The sequence below is a fragment of the Pseudorca crassidens genome, chromosome 13 (genome assembly GCF_039906515.1).
Source record: "Pseudorca crassidens isolate mPseCra1 chromosome 13, mPseCra1.hap1, whole genome shotgun sequence".
Lineage (NCBI taxonomy): Eukaryota > Metazoa > Chordata > Mammalia > Artiodactyla > Delphinidae > Pseudorca > Pseudorca crassidens.
The window spans coordinates 45391494-45411030 of NC_090308.1; the positions used below are offsets into that span (position 1 = coordinate 45391494).

At 38.9% G+C, this 19537-nt stretch overlaps 1 long non-coding RNA gene across 1 annotated transcript in view; it reads left to right on the plus strand.

Moving 5' to 3' along the window:
* Positions 1 to 19297, plus strand: part of LOC137204998 (uncharacterized) — a 79003-nt gene extending 59706 nt beyond the window's left edge. The window contains exon 4 of the long non-coding RNA XR_010933949.1: positions 19024 to 19297. This is a non-coding gene — a long non-coding RNA (uncharacterized lncRNA). The remainder of the gene's footprint in view (positions 1 to 19023) is intronic.
* The last annotated feature ends 240 nt before the right edge of the window (positions 19298 to 19537 follow it).

The following is a 19537-nucleotide window of genomic DNA, read 5'->3' on the forward strand; positions in this document are numbered from 1 at the left end:
TCTTCCCCCAATTTTAATTACCCCCCTAGTGGTTAGCCATTTGAAATCTAGCATTGTATTTTTACAGTGCTGGATTCTTAATATTACACTGTACAAATTTGAATAAGATTCCAGCCCGATACTATAGTTTTGCTAAAACATCACATTTAGACTCTGTGCTGTGGGACAATAAGTAGGATCTTACACTTCTCTTACTGCAACACCATGGATAGGCTATAAAATAGGTAGGCCTGTTATTTTAAATTCCATCCTCTACTAAATCACATGTTTAGAATTTAGTATATTACCAACCAAGAGTGAATTTTTTAAAAATCACCTCTCATTTGGGGTTTTTCCTGACTTTGTTTTGTTTACTACTTCAAATATTGTTATAGTTAAGAAACAACTGACTACCTCTTGTTAAAGCTCTTTCCTAGGAGTCAATAATAAATTATCTGCCTTATATGAAGCTTGAGTCAGTTCTAGCAGAGTGATACCCTTTTGATGGAGAGCTCAGTGAACCAGCAGCTCTCCTACCTAATATAATAGTCGAGGACTTGAGCTATATAAAGACCTCTGAATAAACAATACAAATGTTACAAAGTCCACACACGAAAGCTCAGAGCTTTATTGACAGACAGGTCCCTGAGTCCTCAGCTGATGTCTGTGTACTCACGCTTTGTATATAGTTCCAACAACTTTGTTGATGTAGTTCCTAAGTCCAAAGCAGAGTGGAAGTCATAAAAAGAAGGGGACATTTTACTCCTCCTATGCACGATGACCAGACTCAGAAGGAAAATTTAAAAACTCAGTGGCTAGGAGGGAACCAAAACGGATAAAATGCTACCGTAAGTTAAAAACAGTTGCCTGGAATCATTTAATAACAGAAAAAAGCGTTCTTTAGGTCTTGAGGTCATTTTTATATTAGAGTGTGATATAATAATTGAGGCTCAAAGTGGCCCTGAGTCATTTTGAAAAAAAAATTTATTGTGATCAATATGCCCTGTTTATGGTGGTAGAAAATTGCATAATACAGTTAAGAATGATTTCCATTTAAAGTTGTTCAGGGCTTCCCTGGTGGCTCAGTGGTTAAGAATCCACCTGCCAATGCACGGGACATGGGTTTGAGCCCCGGTCCAGGAAGAGCCCACATGCCACAGAGCAACTAAGCCCGTGCACCACAACTACTGGGCCTGAGAGCCACAACTACTGAGCCCACGTGCCACAACTACTGAAGCCTGCGCGCCTAGAGCCCATGCTATGCAACAAGAGAAGCCACCGCAATGAGAAGCCCGCGCACCGCAACGAAGAGTGGCCCCCACTCTCCACAACTGGAGAAAGCCTGTGCACAGCAACAAAGACCCAATGCAGCCAAAAATAAATAAATAATAAAAACATTTTTTTAATCTTTATATAAAAAAAGTTCAAATATCAAAAGGATTTGTCACTTACAGAGGAAAAGATTTAGTAATAGGAAAAAAATTTGGTCTCTACATAGTTGAAGTTTTATTAATACCCCAATTAAAGTATTTCCTTTGCTAAGATGGCTCCATTGATGATTGTACCTTAATTTATCGGACCTTACTTCATAAGATAAGGCATTTATTCCACTGGTTGAAAATAAATTGTGAAGCAATACTTAAATGTTTGTAGTACTCTTATTTATTTAGGCACATTGAAAGCTGTATTGTATCAGAATAAGGGACGCCCACAATATCAGCATACAGGAGTTCACCAAGATGAATGGACTTCGAGTGAAGAGATTTTATTAAAATGTATGCCTCTCATTTTTGGAGCTCTATAGCTAAAGGAGAAGCAAGAGACCATAAACAAGGTGGTATATTTTCAGCGGTGTTTCAGATATCTTCTTTTTCTCAGCATCAGATCAATTGGTACATTGTTATTCAAATTATATTCAAAGAGTCCAATAATGTCAGTTTAGGATTGAAAAACAAAGGCTGAGATCATATCAGATGAAGTTCTCAGTATTATAATTAAACGAAGGTAATATTTGTCATATTGAACAAAGAAACTGTCTAACAAAATTTACCCCAGGTTTTGAACGATGGGCTCACGCTTGCCTACTCTTTGGTGACTCTGCGACAGCACTCTAAGTGTGAAGTTAGGTGCAGGATGCTAACGAAGGAGAACAGCTTATTTACAACAGCATTGCAGGCAGAGTTCTTTCAGAGTTCAAGCATACCATCTTTCCTTCCCAAGGAGCAATTGCCTTGCACATATGCTCTACAAATACCAAATACAAGGAACCTGGTTTTTAATTATGAAGTAAAATATCATTCCAAAATTGCATGATTGGTGGTTGCCTTTTGCAACGCAATGAACATAAGGGGACCTGACATTAAATGTCTGATGTGTTGCCATGACATTTTCTGGAATTTTATTTTATGCCACTTTTAAGCTGCAAACTACGTTAAATTTGAATTCCTTGGGGAGTAATAGAGTGGTACAGAATTAAAGAACCTAACTCTGATGTTGGAATGTCTATGCTCACAGAGTGTATAGTTCAGATTTTAGAAAAAAAGTAAATACAGAAATAGAGACACACTGGGATCTTTATTCTCTCCTTACAGTAGTTATATGTTTTGCTGGATATAGAGGCCATTTAGTCAGGGAGGGATGTCTCTAGCTTTCCCTTTGAGTAAAGGGAAACATAATAGAGTGGAAGAAAAGACGATGGCAGTCAGTGCGCACCACATTTGAGTGTGCAGCCCACTGAAAGTGAGAGAAAAGGGTCACAGACTGTAGTGTGTATATAGGTATGTGTGGGGTGTGTGTGTGTGATTGGTTTCGTGAACTCCCGTGGATACCAAAATCCACAGACGCTCAAGTCCCTTAACTAAAATGGTGTAATGCAGTTGGCCCCGTGGGTCCTCCGATTCTGCATCCGCAGATTCAGCATTTCCAGATTCAATCAAATGCAGAATCCGTGGATATGGAACTCCAAGATCGGGGGCCAACTGTATTCCTACACATTACAGAGTTGCTGGAAGAAGCAGTAGTACGACTGACGTTGCTCTAGTTCTCTCTATTCCAAAGTACCTTTTAGAGTAAATATTATTTGCTCAGCAGGTTTCAACCCGTATAAACTGGAAGATAATGAACGCTAGTTTTTCCCCTTCCTATACCTGTATTTTCTACACCTGCAACCTTCTTTTGTTCGTTACTCCCCAAAGATCTCTGACATTCTGAAAAGTGGAGAGCCCAAATCTTAAAGCTGGAAGACACTCCAAGACATCCTCTGTTCTGTCACTGTAAGAGCAAAGGGCAATTAGGTATCATGATTATAATATGGGCTTATATAAATAAAACATAATATAAAAAGCTGGGTCATCCTACTTGAAACGGTTTTCAAAGGTTCAGTATGGTCCAAATGCCTTTGACCTCTAAAACACCCAGTACAGCTAAACATGATACAGTAAATTTAGTGAGTGAATAGTTACTATTTTTTAGATTATCGTGAGGAGGGTTGATACAGAGACTTTAAAAATCTATTGTCTTGTTTTTAAGTTTCACACCCATAGCTCATGTATGCACTTTTACTCCAACAGTCAGCTGAATGTGTGGAAATAAATCCTTATTTCTTTCCTCAACCCCTCCTAGACTGTTTTTGCCTTCCCCCCTGCCTGTCCCAACCTTCAGGGCCAATCCAAAAGGTCACCATCCACGGGCCTGTCTCCATAAGACCTCAGTATTATAATTTTCGTTGACCTTTCACTCATTTTCTTGTATTCCACTGTTCCTAACAGAGTGTTTTGCATATAGCAATTATTTAATAAACGTTTGTTGACCTCAGTTAACAGCTGCCCTCCTGCCAACTTTAAGATACAATTTAGAATTTTCTTAGGGTCAGGAACTAAGTCATCTGCTTGTTGACCACTTCCCACTCCACAATGATAAAATGCAATCTAAAATAGAGAGATTGAACTGACCTCATTGCTTTGCTAAGAACTACTTACATGCAGTAGTATGCTAAAATTACATACAATAAACTGAATCACTTTGATGCACACCTGAAACTAACACAATATTGTAAATCAACTAAACTCCAGTATAAAATAACAATTAAATTAAAAAAAGAAAAAAAATTACATACAATAGCTAACATTTATTCAGATTTACCATGTATCAGGCACAGCAAAGTCACTGTGCTAAGACTTTTATAATCATGATCTTACTTATCTCTCATAATTTTGTTAAAATTGGTAATAATGTTATCCCCACTGAGACCTAGATTCATTAAGGAATTTGCTTAATCCTATTCAGCTCATTAATGGCAAACCAAAGACTTGAAACCGTGCACTTAACTACTGATTCTATTGTGCCTCTTCAAGTGCCCAAAGCAAGTCAAGAAGTAGGAAGAACTAAGTTCTAGAGTTTCTAGTGCATGGTTGAGCAAACAGGTCATCTGATTTCTTCATGGTTTGTTTTTAAACTAATATTATAAATCCAGTAGTATATCTGTACTACTAGGTACATAGAAGGCTTGAGGAAATATTAAGCCAGCTTCTAAATATGGCATTTATGGAAACATGATACTTTATGTCAACTTTTAGTCCAAGAATTATGTTTCATTTATATCAAGTACTATAATTGACAAAGTATTTTCATATATATTATGTCATTGGATTCTTAAAACCATTCAGAGACTATTATTATCTGGCTTTACTGAAGAGGATTTGAGTTTGTGAAAGGTGAGGTAACTTCCATCAAATCATACAGCAAGTAAGTGTGAAAGAATTAGTTCTTTTAATTATACTCATTTTATTTTATTTTTATCATACTCTTTTTATTATAATCATTTATAATAATGATTCTGGAATATCTCAACACATATTAATATCTCAACATATATGTGCATTTGTAATCAACTTCACTAAACTACTAAAAAAAGTTTACAGTTTACTAATAACAATAATAATAGCAGCTTTACCACTTCCACACAGGTTGAACACATGAATTGTCATCCAAAGCAGGACCCCCTGAGAATGACAAATGCCAAACTAATTGGGAAGCTGAGGCAACAGTCATAAATTGGACCAGCCCAGGCAAACTGGGACATGTGATCCCCCAATTGAAACAGCACCTATCTTGTGCTATTCTAAACACTTTACATGAATTAACTCGCTTAATTCTCAAACCTTATGAGGTAGGAATTATACTCATTTTTCAGATGAGAATTTTGTGATGTGTTTAAGGTCACACAGCATTTGTGGATTCTTTTCAGTGCTCTGTGCTCTACTGAATCTCTTCGCTTGCTTACAGTAGGGAAAGGGAGAGCAAAGGCCAAAAGAATAGACCTGGGTAAAGGGAAGCAATGGTTATGAGAATTTCGTAGGTGAAAGAGACAGCTAGCTGTTTCCTAGTGCCAGTAGCAGGGTTGGGGGAATAGTTTGTGGGAAGCAGTGGCAATTAACTAAGGAAGTATAGATAATATAACAATCTTGCTGGTTACTGTTTTTTAAAAATTATTGCACATCTACACACATTAGATGTGGTTTTGATGTACTTGCTACTCTTGGATAATTATTTAATGACCTGTGAACAATTAGCTAGGTAAGCCCTCTAAGCAATTGACTTTTGTATGTTTCTAGGTAAGATGAGTGAACCGATCAGGATTAATTTGTTATATTAATTGGATCCAGCCTGGGATAGATCCCAGTTTCTCACTGTGAGAAGCCCTCAGGCTTGTCGTGCCTCTGCTAAGGCTAAAGGTTGTTTGTTTTTTCCTAAGTGGGTGTCATCTGTGTGAAGTCCTGGACCCTTTCTCTTAACTACATTCCTTTTCTTCTCTGCTCTATCGCCTCTTAGTTTGTTGAGAGAAGGCTGTTGGCATTCCACTTCACTTGTCAGGCTGCATATAAAGGCAGAGATTGGAGATCTACAAGTGAAAAGAAATATTTCAACAAACAATGCCTGGTACTTTCAATCTGATCACTTTACAAACAAGCAGATGCTTTCTTTATTGTACAGATGACCTCAGCAGGGAAAGTAGATTAAGCTCTGGATCACCCTACTCAGAGCCATCCTCCAGCACTTCTCAAATCACAGGCCTATTCTTCTGCTCTACTCTTCCCTTAGAAAAACAAGGACAACTCCAAGTAACATTCATCTATTCATGTTTTAAAAAAAATGGGTAAATATTTATACCTCAAAGAGTTAAACGTAAATAATGTTTCACTAAGTGTGATAAATTGCATTCACAATGATTTTAAAGCAAACTGTGTTTGGGGCAGGCATTATGCTAGAATTTCTTTCGTAACTTATTTAATTCTCACAACATTCTAGTACTCCTTTCCCATTTTAAACATAAGATAACCGCAGGTTAGAGAGATTACATAACTTGCTCAAGGTCAACAGTAATCTCTTCAAGAGACGAATAAGCTGTCTTGGTTTCTACCAAAATTAAATTTTTTTTAAAAAAGGTGCACAAGAATATTTGCACTTCTCTTTAATAATTTCAGTTAATGATATATCACTTTTGTGCATTTACTACATACTAATCATTATGCTAAATACTTTTCATATATACCTGTACTTTTACCAAAACCTTAGGAAAAAGTCACTATTATCTTCATAATACAGATGAGGAAATGGTAGCTAAATAATTTATCCAAGCTGATTAATAAGTTGGAGAGCTGGAATTCAAACCTGGGTCTGTATGACATCAAAAAAATCTTAATTATACTAAAGTATTTTTAATAGTGTAAGCGGAGTCCTTTATTAAAGCATTGATTTTGCACAGCATTGATAGTCTTTTTATAATTTTATATTTTTTTAAATTTAAGTTACTTACATGCTTTTTTCCACAAAATTAAATACAGGTTGATGACCTTCAATTTTCTATTCAGGATTCTTAAATACTTCTGTCATAGGATCTGGACACCAGTAAGCCAACCACTCCACCTAAGGAGGTATAATTGAAACCGAGCAGGACCCTGTGGGACTCCTAGGTACAAATCCTTTCTGTGCACCCTATTTCTTGTTTGTAGGAAATCGGCTTCTTTTAGCCTCCTTGACCCTCCCTGAGTTCCAAAGGGCAGATTCAAACAGTTGCTAATCAGGGAAGGGAGAGAATGCAGAAACAAGGGACGAGCAGTCAATAAACAATAGTGTAGACTTGGGGCAGGGTCCTGGTTCCTCCTCAAGGAACATACATGACAATATCTTTGAGCTCTTCCGCGGAGCTAAGGCCCCCCCACAGCCATGGAGGCTGGTAACTTCTGGCTGAGCCCAAGATAGCTGGAGCACTGCCCTGTTACCTCACCACCAACCAATCAGAAGAAAGTCACACACCTTGCAGCCCTCACCCCAAATTTTGCCTTTGACTGCTCTTCCCTTGTTTCTGCATTCTCTCCCTTCCCTGGATCTGGAGGTGGCCATCCTGTTAGGTCTCCTGTTTGGCCACTGCCTGTTTCAGCTGCTTACAAAGTTTATGTCTTACAAAATTTATGTCTGACACTCTTACAAAGTTTATGTCTGACAGACTAAGATGTTGTTTCTATGTGGGTGGAAGCTGGTTTAGATACAGAATACGTCCATTTAGATCAGGTGGAGAGAGACTTTTACTCTACTAGATAGGACAGAACCCACTCCTACTGGAAGTACTTACTGAAGAAAAAGACCTCTGCCCCAATTCCCGGGAAGTGTCTTGAGTGTGAAGTCTCTCAGCGGGGAGTCTCTCACCAAAACTGCCTACCTTGGCTAGGCAATATAAGAACTGCTTGCATGAGTTGTTCACAACAGGAGGTCCCAATAAGGAACACAGTGTTGCCAGGATACTTTGGGAGGGGCCTATAAGAGGGAGGAGATGCCAGCCCATAATATGTCCTGCCAACCTCCCAGAAACCCTCATGCTGGAATCCATCTTGGCTGAGAGACGCTCCCACCACCAGGAAAGACCCTGAGTCAGACCAAATATGGTCACAATCAAGATGATTGGCCAGAGACAACCCAGAAAGCTAACCCCATCTCCCTAAAACCTGAGACTGCAAGCCACACGGCAGAGCATTTCTCCTGGGTTCCCTTACCCAGCGGCTCTCCACTCTAGCACCCTGTCCCAATAAAGTCTTTTGCTTTGTCAGTATGTGTGTCTCCTCAGACAACTCATTTCCGAGTGTTAGACAAGAGCTCACTCTCAGGCCCTGGAAGGGGGTCCCCCTTCCAGCAACAATAGTATAATAAATCCCATTTCTGAGGTAACCAGGAAGTGAAGTTGAAAGATCAATCCATCACTGGAGAGCTATGAAGAAACAGAGAAGGGACTTCCCTGGCGGTCCAGTGGTGAAGACTCTGCACTTCTACTGCAGGGGGCATGGGTTCAATCCCTGGTCGGGGAACTAAGATCCCACATGCCGTGTGGTATGACCAAAAAAAAAAAAAGAAAAGAAAAGAAAGAAACAGGGAAGAGTGAAGAAAAGGCATTTAGAAGCTCAGGTGTGAATGTAGAACAGTCTAAAAATTTACCCTTGACTCTTGTGTAAGAGAGTAATATGTGCTATAGGTCAGGATATCTCCACCTCAGCACTGTTGCTATTTTGAGCTGGATAGTTCTTTGCTGGGGGTTGGGGAGGGGATGCCCTGTGCATTGTAAGGTGTTTAGCAGCATTTTTGGCCTCTACCTGCTAGATACCAATAGCATCCCCTGTGTGCTGACAATAAAGTGTTTTCGACATTGTCAAATATCGGGAAGGGGCAGGATGCAAAATTGCCCTGGTAGAAAACCAATGCTCTAAAGCTCTGGGAGGGCTTGGTGGGTCCAAATCCCTGACAAAATACTTTTTCTTGGTCTTTGCTTTTTTCTTTTGCTATATTATATCTTCAGGTGTTGGAGAAACCAATTAATTGAGCACATGATTCTCAGATGTTGAAAGACTCTATTTACAGCTAATCAGTTGACTTTGATACAAACAATGCAGGTTTTTGTATTACAAAGGAGCTAAAGACATCAAATGACATACAGTTGTGTTTCATTATCAGTCATTAACTCCACCCTTTTCCAGATCATCAGGCAAAGTATGCCATTTAAAAGATAGGAGCCCACTTTTCCAGGATGACCTGACTTTATATTTTGTTGTTATTGATCACCTAACAAAATGAAAGAGGAAATGTATCTTGTCCCACAACATATTTTAAAACAATATCTTACACTGTTGTTTTCAACTTTTTTTTTTTTAAAGAAAGCAGAACTCTCTTCCTTAGACATCTGTTGGAAAAAAATTAACATTTAAACTAGATGAAAACAGTATCCTAGTAATATGCTCAGCTGTAAGGTCAATTTGTACTATTTGCTGATTATAGTCAGTCATGTTAAGAGACTGTTCCTATGAATATTGGTATTCAAAATGAACAGGAAAGATTAAAAAAAAGTTAGGAAAGATTGTGGCAGGTTTATATCAGTTTTACCATCCAATTTTTTTCTTTATTTGAAAAATAAAATTGACTCAAGAAAAGTTATAGTTCATACTGTTAGGGATTAGTATCTGAATTTACACTTTTAGCTATACAGCCAGAATCTTTCCAAAATTAAAAGAAAAAATTCAGGCACATTTATTAATTATTAATAAATGACACATTTGCAGTAAATTCAAATATCTACATAGAAGTGGCAAGAGAAAGTGGGTCAAGTGAACATACTGATGGTTTCTTATTTGGTATAGAACGTATTTCAGTGTATAGATTTTCTTTTAAATTATAATTCTTATATGTTATTGAATGTATTTTTATTGTATTTTATTTATTTTAAAATTTATTTGAAAGCATATTTTTATAATGAAATTTGAGCTCAGTATTTATAGAACGGTTGAATCACCTTCCAGAAATTCTCAGAAAGACAGCTTGAAAAGCATAACCTTACTTTTTTTTTTTACTTATTCAAATGCCAGTGATATTTGTGAATCAAAACTACTAAGCATTTTATCATCTGTACTTGGTAATTTTCATATGGAATGGTACTTAATTTTTTTAAAATAATGAATTAAAACCCTTTTATTTTAGCTCCTGTTATGAAGGAACCTCTGAGCACTTATACTTTATTTTTTCCATCTGTGTTGCAAATTTCTCCCCCCTCAGTTTTTTAAAAACTTTAAGATTTTTTAAAAAAATGACTATTTCAAACTTATAGAAAAGTTGCATGAACAGTTCAAAAAACTTCCATATCTCATGTAGACACGATGCTTAAAACTCCAGTGTACATTTCTCAGAAACAAAGATACTCTCCTCTTAATCCCAAATAATCCTCCAAATTAGAAAATTGATACGATGCTGCCTTTCAATCCACAGACCCCATTCAAATTTTGACAGCTTTTGCAGTCTTTTTCCTTTATGAGCCAGAATCATGCATTGTGGTAATTTTGACCACTCTTTACTTTTCTTGAATCTGGAGCATTTCCTTAGTCTTTCCCTGTGATTCATGACCTTGACAGATTGAAGAGTACAGACACTTCATTTGATAGGATATCCCTCAACCTGGGCCTTTATGAGGTTTTCTTATGACCAGACTCAGATCATTCCTTCCTGGCAGGAAGGCCTCAGAAATGATGCTGTGCTCTTCCCAAGTTGATCGCACAATGGAAGCTCAGGATGAGCATCTATCCCACTCCTGGTGATGCCAACCTTTAGCACTCGGTCAAGTTGCCAGCTTTCTCCACCTTAAAAATCACCATTTCCCCCTTTTTTTAATTGATAAAGATTTTATGTTGAGATAGTTCAAGGCTATGCCAAAGGCTTCAAACTCATTAAGCCTCCACTCACCAGCCTTAGCATCTGTTCCTAATTCCTGCCTGAATTAATGACTATTATATGACTGTCAAATGGCGATTTTCTATTTCCATTATTTATCAGTTGGCATTCTAGAGTTGGATAGATTTTTTTCCCTTCTCCTTCATTTATTTCTTCATTTAATAGTTATTTTTCATATCAGTATAGATTTATGGATTCCTATTTCATTCAATGCATTGTGATCTGTTACTATCATTACTCTGATGCTCAGTTTTCCAGAACTGTCCAGTTGGAACCTTTGTAAACTTGCTCCCAAGTCTTTTTGACAATCTTTATATCATTCTTTGAACACTTCCTTACGTTCTATGACAAAAAGATAATCCAAGTCCATATTGTATCTTCCCCACCCAAGTGCTGGAATCAATTGTTTATCTAAGGAGTCCTGGTTCCTTTTAGTGGAAAATGTTATTGGAAACCAAAATCTGCTCTCAGACTGCTCATTGCTACTGGAGTGTCATTGCTTCTAGACTCCCTTGGAAAACAGAGCTGAACTTCTATATGTATATACATACAGATACATATATATGTATGTATATATATTTATATACACAAATCTATATTTATCATCTATTATCTAAAACTACAAGTTCACTCTAATATTTCCAATTCCAGTTCATAATCTCAGGGTTATTTCTAGCTTTCTCTTTTCTTTCACTTCCTTTGACAGTGAGGAACCTGGCTCTCATTATTGACAATATAGTTACATTTTCTCAAAGTGATTGTCTATAACTAACCTTCCCATCATGCTTTGTTCCTCCTCCACCATCTGCAAGGGGAGGGAAGGAAAATGAAAGCATCTATACTTTTCAGTTTATGGGGCAATTGTGGCCCTGATCATTCAGTACAGTGCATCTCTAGAAGTATTTCCTAATCATTTTACCTGTCTTTCAGTTTCTCTCCACCTCCAGGTTTGGTAGTAGAATGATTATAGAATATTTTGTGGAATTAGAGAATAACGTTCAACAATTGTCCTCAGTCTAGCTACTGTTTCTTCATTTTATCCCCCTTCCCCCTCATCTGTTCTGCCACTGCTGTTGGCTTATTTCTTGCTTGAATTGCTTTAACAGGCTCCTAAATGCCACAGATCTGGTTCCCTTGAAGATCTTCCACATAAACATCAGAGTGATCCTTTTAAAACACAAAGCTGAGTACAATATTCTACTACTTTAAAATTTCTCAATGGCTTCCTTATTGCTCCAGACTCATTAACGTGGTTTATAAGGAAATCTATAACTTGATAGATTCTTGTTTTCTCTCCAAATCCATCTCTAATCACTTTCTTTTCTGAACTTCCTATGTCAGCTACCACAGGTGTTTGTATGGATACAAAAGTCATTAAAAGAGTGCTTTTTGATACCAAGCTTTCTGGAATTGAATCCTCTTTCATTGCCTGATTAAGCTTGTGTTTTGTTTTTTTGACCCAGTTACTATTGCTATGAAACTAACCACCCAAAACTTAGTGATATAAAACAATAACCATTTTAAAGCCAGCTTTTGTGGATCCAGATTCAGGAAAGGGCCAGTGGGGACAGTTGTACGCTGGGTCTGGAGGATCCATTTCTAAGATGACTCCTCACATGACTGGTGCCTGGGCTGATGGCTGAAGAATGGTTTCTGCTGGTAGCTGGACATTTTACTGGCAGCTCAGGGATCCAACATGTTTGTTTCAGCAATCCAGGTGGAAGCTGCTTGGCCTTAGAAGTCACATAGTGTCACTTCCACTGTACTCTATTGATCGTAGCAAGATTCAAGGGAAGGGACATAGATTCTTTCTTTCTTTCTTTTTTTTTGCGGTACGCGAGCCTTTCACAGCTGTGGCCTCTCCCGTTGCGGAGCACAGGCTCCAGACGCACAGGCTCAGCGGCCATGGCTCACGGGCCCAGCCGCTCCGCGGCACGTGGGATCCTCCTGGACCGGGGCACGGACCCGTGTCCCCTGCATCGGCAGGCGGACTCTCAACCACTGCGCCACCAGGGAAGCCCATGATTCTTTCAACGTTTTAAAACTGTTTCTCCTTGGAGGTAAAATGGAGGTACTAGCAGTCTGGGTTAAATGAGTATTTTATAAGGGGGCTAATACACAGTAAGAGGTTGATAAATATTAGATATTTTTGTTTTTCAATGACATTTCAGCCTGGAATTTGGGTCCTATTCCTCACTGTCTGATGAAGATGGAGGTAGTTCAGCCCCTCTCCCCGGAAGTCTTCTCTCACTCTTAAAAGCCGCCTCAGGAAGTTTCCTGGTTCCCTGACTTGTACAATGCTTTATAAACGCCCGTGTATGTGCTTATTTTCCCTACTAATCTGAGGCTTCTAGGGCAAAGACAATCAATGCAGTATCTCTAGCATGCAAGGACTCAAGACCCTGAGATAGGGTGATCGTACAAACAATTTTCCTGGGACGTTTCCCTTTTACATCTGCTGTTACAGTACAGTTAGTAGTCGTGCCACATTTTATTCTCAGAAAGTTCCCAGTTTGGATGATAAATTATGCAGTATCTACTCAAAGAGCCTTCTAGAGTCTCAATCATGTTCGTAAAGGAAAGACTGCCCTTGACCCTCTGACACGCTTTCCTATTGTAGCAGCAGTGCTTACGGGTAACACTGGACCCTGGGAAACTTGCCTCTCACCGAGGGGGTGGGGAGGCTGTGAGGGAAATATGCCTTATGATATCCCAGGGAGCCAGCCTGTAGTGCTGAATCACTGGCAGCATTTCCCAAAAGTGAGTTAAGAAACCATTTCCCACTGACTCAGAGGGTGTGGGGCTCTCACTGGTCCATACCGACTAGGAAGGAATCACCTGGTTTGCTTTGACTTCCGTTGAAAAGGTAGCGAAAGTCCACTCTGAAACCCCATTCCCTACTGTTCTCCAAGCGTCTTCTGGTATTGTCTCCTAGATGTCTTTCAGGAAACACTGGCTGGTGAATGCGCTTAGGTTGTGCTACAGAGGAGTTCGAAATGGAACAAAACTGAATGAGGACTAAATTGTAAATAAACTAATGCTCAGATGTTTGTACTTACCTGGAAAAACAGGTTTAAAAGATCCAGGAAATAGAGCCATAGGTTCACTCAAGAAGGGAGTTTGAAAGAATGTGTCATCACCTCCGGTAGTCCTGCCAATTGCCATTTTCGGAAGTGAATGGGGACTTTTTTTGCCTTTTGTTTGGTCTTCTTCATTTTTCAAAGCCCAGTTTAAGTCCTGCTTTGTCCAAGAAACATTCCTGAGTTGCCACAGACAGCCTCACTTCTCCCTGACCTCTGCTTCTCCCTAACTCACCTTTATTTTAAAAATTTGCTTATCTGACAATTCTCCTGTAAGGTCAATAACCTGTGATACAGCATTTATGGGTGCCAAACTCTGTGCTGAGTGCTTTGCCATAATCATTCCTTCTAATCCCTTACCACCAGGTAAGCACTGTTACCTACATTTTACAGGTAAGGAAACACAGGTAACATTGTATTATTATTTATGTTATTAGATTACATCGCCTCTCCCCATCTAACTTGTAATCCTCTCAAGAACTGCAAACAGGTTTCTTATCTCTTGGTGTCTTAGTTTCCCCACATGCCGTAGGAACTCAAAGGAGCAAATTGTTGATGTTAATGGCTGGTTTTACTTTCTGTCTACTCCATGAAGACGGAATTTTAAATGTAAATACATAGATGTGCTCTACAGGCCATCTTTAAAGCCCTAGAAACCTCACCTCAAGCCAGGAAAATTAAGTGTGAAGAGAAGGAATAATACGTACGTGGGACTTGCCATTTTGAGAGTCCATTGATGTCGCTTTTGAGTCACAGGAAGCTTTGCTTCAACATTTAAAAGAGGAAGAAAATGTTAGGCACATTGTGACTATTTGAATATTCTCTTGGGTTGATTTCCTGCATTACATCTTTGAAAGTGTCCTGATTTTCATATGTATTCCAGTGCTGAGTGGTATTTCCTGTCTCAGCCTAAAAAATGGGATTTGACTCTTAACAGGAAGTGTCAGTAACAGCATCAGCTGCAGTGACAGAGATGCTGCAGCAGTGACTAGCACATTGTAACACATTTGAATTTGGATCTTAAAATAAGCCACACACGCTGAATAAGTATGTAAATGTATATGAAATAAGTATGCGTGCCTTATCATAATTTTAAGTCTGATTTTTATTGTCAAGAATGTTTCCATTTAAGAGTTTTTAAACTCTTGCCTTAAAGGGTTGGCCAAAGATCATTTCTGTGTTTTTTAGTCTCTTATATCCAAATTGTCAGATATTATGTGTGAAGAGACCATTCAAGGCAGAATCATGAAAATTACAGATGGAAAATTAGGTCATTTTCTTTTTCCTTTTCCAATACAGGCTGCTTTCCTTACAGAATATCTTCAAATATTTTTTCCATCCTTGTTTAGAATGACGTACACGAATGATGGGGCCATTACAGGTTCCCCTGGGAGGTTATTCCACAGAATAATGGGACTTGCTGTAGGTATATTTTTTACCTGATTTTTAACCTAAACTTTTTTTATTTTTTGCTCCATTTCATTCTGTTACCCCTTGGACCACCTATACGGTTCTTCATAGAAGGTTGCAGGATGCTCCTTTTGATAGGAATACTCAAAATAATTAAAGGGAACTAGGTCCATTTATGTTTGACGTGCATAAGTCTGCTTTGTTTATCATGTGCTTATTGACATGGCCTAAGGAGGCATAATGATAGTGGGTGATTCTTAAACATAGTCACAGAACTGGATAAGAAAAAGTTCATAAATATTCTTTTAAGTAGGTGTAAATAATATTAGGCCCCTTCTTTTGGTCATACGTCAGGTCTCTCATTTATGGGAAAATGAATGAAATAAGCAACCTGATCAGTCTCGTCTTGGATTGTCTAGAACTTCTCCAGTAAGTTAGACTTGCATTAGTATGTTCAGTTCGGCTTCATACTCTAGCCATAAACTGGGATTTCCAATATGCCGTATCCCAGAGACACCAACCTTGAGGCTTGTTGTGTCCTTTATTGGTCTCTGTATGTCCATGGCTAAGCCCGTGCCTGGCAGATATCAGGCAATTTGTTGGATAATTGAATCCAATGAATTATGTACTAATTAGAAAAAAAAGTAGTGAGAGCAGCCATGAATCTAGTATTTTTGACACCCAGCGCCAATCATTTTCAATACCCTTATATGAAAAATGTATTTCAGTAATAATTGTGCAATGAAATGAGTAATAACAGCCAGAAAAGAAATATAGACAATATAGTTTTATTAAATGTAACAGATAATCATGCAAATAAATTAATTAAAAATAAATGTTACAGAATAAAAATATTTTAGATTTATATATATATATATAAATTAAAATATAATACATTAATGATTTCTTGGGAAAAAGGAAAATACTTTATACTGCCATTTATTCCATTGCTTCCAGAGGCGGTATTGAAGCGACTCAAGTGTGCCTTCTTTGTCTTTACAATCATTGTTTGTTTTGAATCTATTGTTTTAAACACTTGAAGCTGTAGTACCCTAGGAATTGGAGATGCTAACTGCCCTCTAGGTAAGCTCAAAGGATTCCAAACCATTTTGAACTTACTCTCTAAGTGAATGTGGACAGCTGAGTCTCTGGGTATACAAATGGAGGTTCCAGAATACGATGTTTATTTAAGAATAATATGTTTTTATATATATGAAGATTACATACGTATTATTAAAACTCAGCAGTAACCACAGCAATTGCTTAGAACGTGGACCAACGAAAGATACTTTAAGGGGGAGGAGTATTTTATCATTGACATTGTTTAGAGTTGGCAGAGCACAGGGAAAATAAAAAGCAGTGTGCCTTTGAGCTTGTCATTTCTTTTAGTTTATTACTGAAAAATTCTTAATATTATTTAAAAGTTTAAAATTTCTCTACAGACCATGATGACTTGCTTGCACCTGGGGCAGACCGTTCCCATTTCCCTGTCCTGGGCTCACCACTGTGGAGGATACTAATTTTGCTTTGAACAAAATTTTTGAAAAAAAAAAGAAAATTAAAAATTAAAATTAAAAATTATAGTTTGACTTCCATGGTTTGCAGGCATCCAATACATATTTTTTGAATGCCTAACGAGGAGAGAGAGTGGAGGATGGGTGAAATCCCTCAGAAGGGGGCTGCGGGCATTGGAAAGTAGCAGGCCAGTATCAGGTCCCCGGGGGCAGCAGAACAAGGACATCAGCAATTTAGAAAGGGAAGTGAGCAGTAGAACAAAGAACTGATGTTTTGTTCTGTTGGTGATGGTCATGGGCTGCTGGCGGGAAGAGCAGAAGCAAGAGAGTTTCTCGAGGCTTAACTTCCCATCTCATTCTTTTCATTTCTACCTTTGACCGGGGTTAGCCATACATGTTTTCCCCATTCTATTGCTCAGTTCCTGAGAAAACCCTTCCTACTCTTCCTTCAGTGACTTATCTGCTTCTGTCGATAATCTGGAAATTTTATGGTGAAACTGCAAAATGGTGAGACACTAAAATGCATCTCAGGTCATGTGGAACATTTGTATGCCAGATGCGTGGTACAAGTAGGGAGTACTTTGCATTAAATTCTTTCTGACATTCTTCTCTTCCCAGGCTCAGTTTTCTCTTGCTGACTTTTTAATTTTTTTTTTTTGCGGTACGCGGGCCTCTCACTGTTGTGGCCTCTCCCGTTGCGGAGCACAGGCTCCGGACGCGCAGGTTCAGCGGCCATTGCTCACGGACCCAGCCGCTCCGCGGCACGTGGGATCTTCCCGGACCGGGGCACGAACCCGTGTCCCCTGCATCGGCAGGCGGACTCTCAACCACTGCGCCACCAGGGAAGCCCTTTGTAGGCATTTTTATACACTTCCTCTCCAGTTAGAGCAAGGGTAACCAAGAAGTGCAATCCTCTGAGACGGCTCTTAGCCGTTCTGTTTTAGTCCTCATCACTCTGTCCAATAGAAATCTCATACAAATATATGAGAACGCCCTGTAACCTGTTTCATCTTGGCCCCTCCATCTCCTACTCTCTTATAAAAAATAGAATTTCAGCGTACCCATTAGGATGGCTATTAAAAAAAAATAGAAAATAACAGGTGTTGGTGAAGATGTGGAGAAATTGGAACCTTTGTGCACCGTTGGTGAGAATGTAAAATGGTGCAGCCACTATGGACATCAGTATGGCAGTTCCTAAAAAAATTTTAAAAAGAATTAATAGATGTAGCTAGTGGGAAGCTGCTGTGTAGCACAGGGAGATCAGCTCGGTGCTTTGTGATGACCTAGAGAGGTGTGATGGGGAGGGTGGCAGGGAGGCTCAAGAGGGAGGGGATATATGTATAACTGATTCATTTTGCTGTACAGCAGAAACTAACACAACATTGTAAAGCAATTATAATCCAATAAAGATGTAAAAAAATTAAAATAGAGTTAATATATAATCCAACAATTCCACTTCTGGGCATACACCCAAGAGGACTGAAAGCAAGGAGGAGGTATTTGCACCCCCACGTTCATAGAAGCACTATTCATAATAGTCAAGATGTAGAAGCCGCCAGGTCTGTTGATGGATGAATGGATAAACAAAATGTGATATATCCATACAGTGAAATATCACTCAGTCTTAAAAAGGAAGGACATTCTGACACATGCTATGGCTTGGCTGGACTTTGAGAACACTATGCTAAGTGAAGTGAGCCAGTCAATATTGTATAGCTTAATTTATAGAAGATACCTTTATAGAGTAGCCAAATTCATAGAGACAGAAAGTAGGATGGTGGTGACCCAGGGTTAGGCTGAGAGGGAAATGGAGAGTTGTTGTTTAATGGGTACAAAGTTTCAGTTTGGGAAGATGAAAAAAGTTCTGGAGATGGAGAGCGGTGATGATTGCACAACAATATGAATGTACTTAATGCCACTGAACTGTACGCTTAAAAAGGGTTCAGATGATAAATCATCTAACGTTACATGTTTTTAACCTCAGTAAAAAAAAAAAAGAAAATCTGACAACATTATACACCTTAATCCCAGAAAACTGCATGTGAAAAATAATTATGGGTATTTTACCACAATAAAAGATAATTAGAAAATAGAATTTCAAGTTTGATTGTTACACATCACTCTTCATATAAAATAACAGAGAGCTATTTTAGGGGAGTTAGAGTCTGATGGCATGGGCCACATGCTCTGGCTCAGCCTAGGCAAGTTTTGAAACAATGCTTGGTGGTTGGCGTGGTTTGAATACAATACATGGTTAAGCGGTATTACCTTGTTCTTTCCAGGTCAAGGAGAGGAACAGAAGAGTAAATCAGAAAAGGAAATGGCCACCCCTGTCTCATTAGATGGTACCCTCTGAGATGGAGAGATTACATCCCCAACTCATCTACATCACGTTTAAGGATCTGAATGGTCACTTCAGCTCCTGTTGCATCTTAGTGGAGGCTGCTTGTGCAAAATGACGTTTGGCAAAATCAAGTAAGCAAATTGGATGTCATGTGAATTAAAAGCAAAGTTGGGAAGAACAGAAACCTTCAAAACCTGCAATGGGATATCCACCTTTTGACAATTAGGTTACCAGGCCAGCGATGGCATGGGATATTAGTAAAAGAAAGCTATGAGGGCCTTCCCTGGTGGCGCAGTGGTTGAGAGTCCGCCTGCCAATGCAGGGGACACGGGTTCGTGCCCCGGTCCGGGAAGATCCCACATGCCGCGGAGCGGCTGGGCCCTTGAGCCATGGCCGCTGAGCCTGCGCGTCTGGAGCCTGTGCTCCGCAACGGGAGAGGCCACAACAATGAG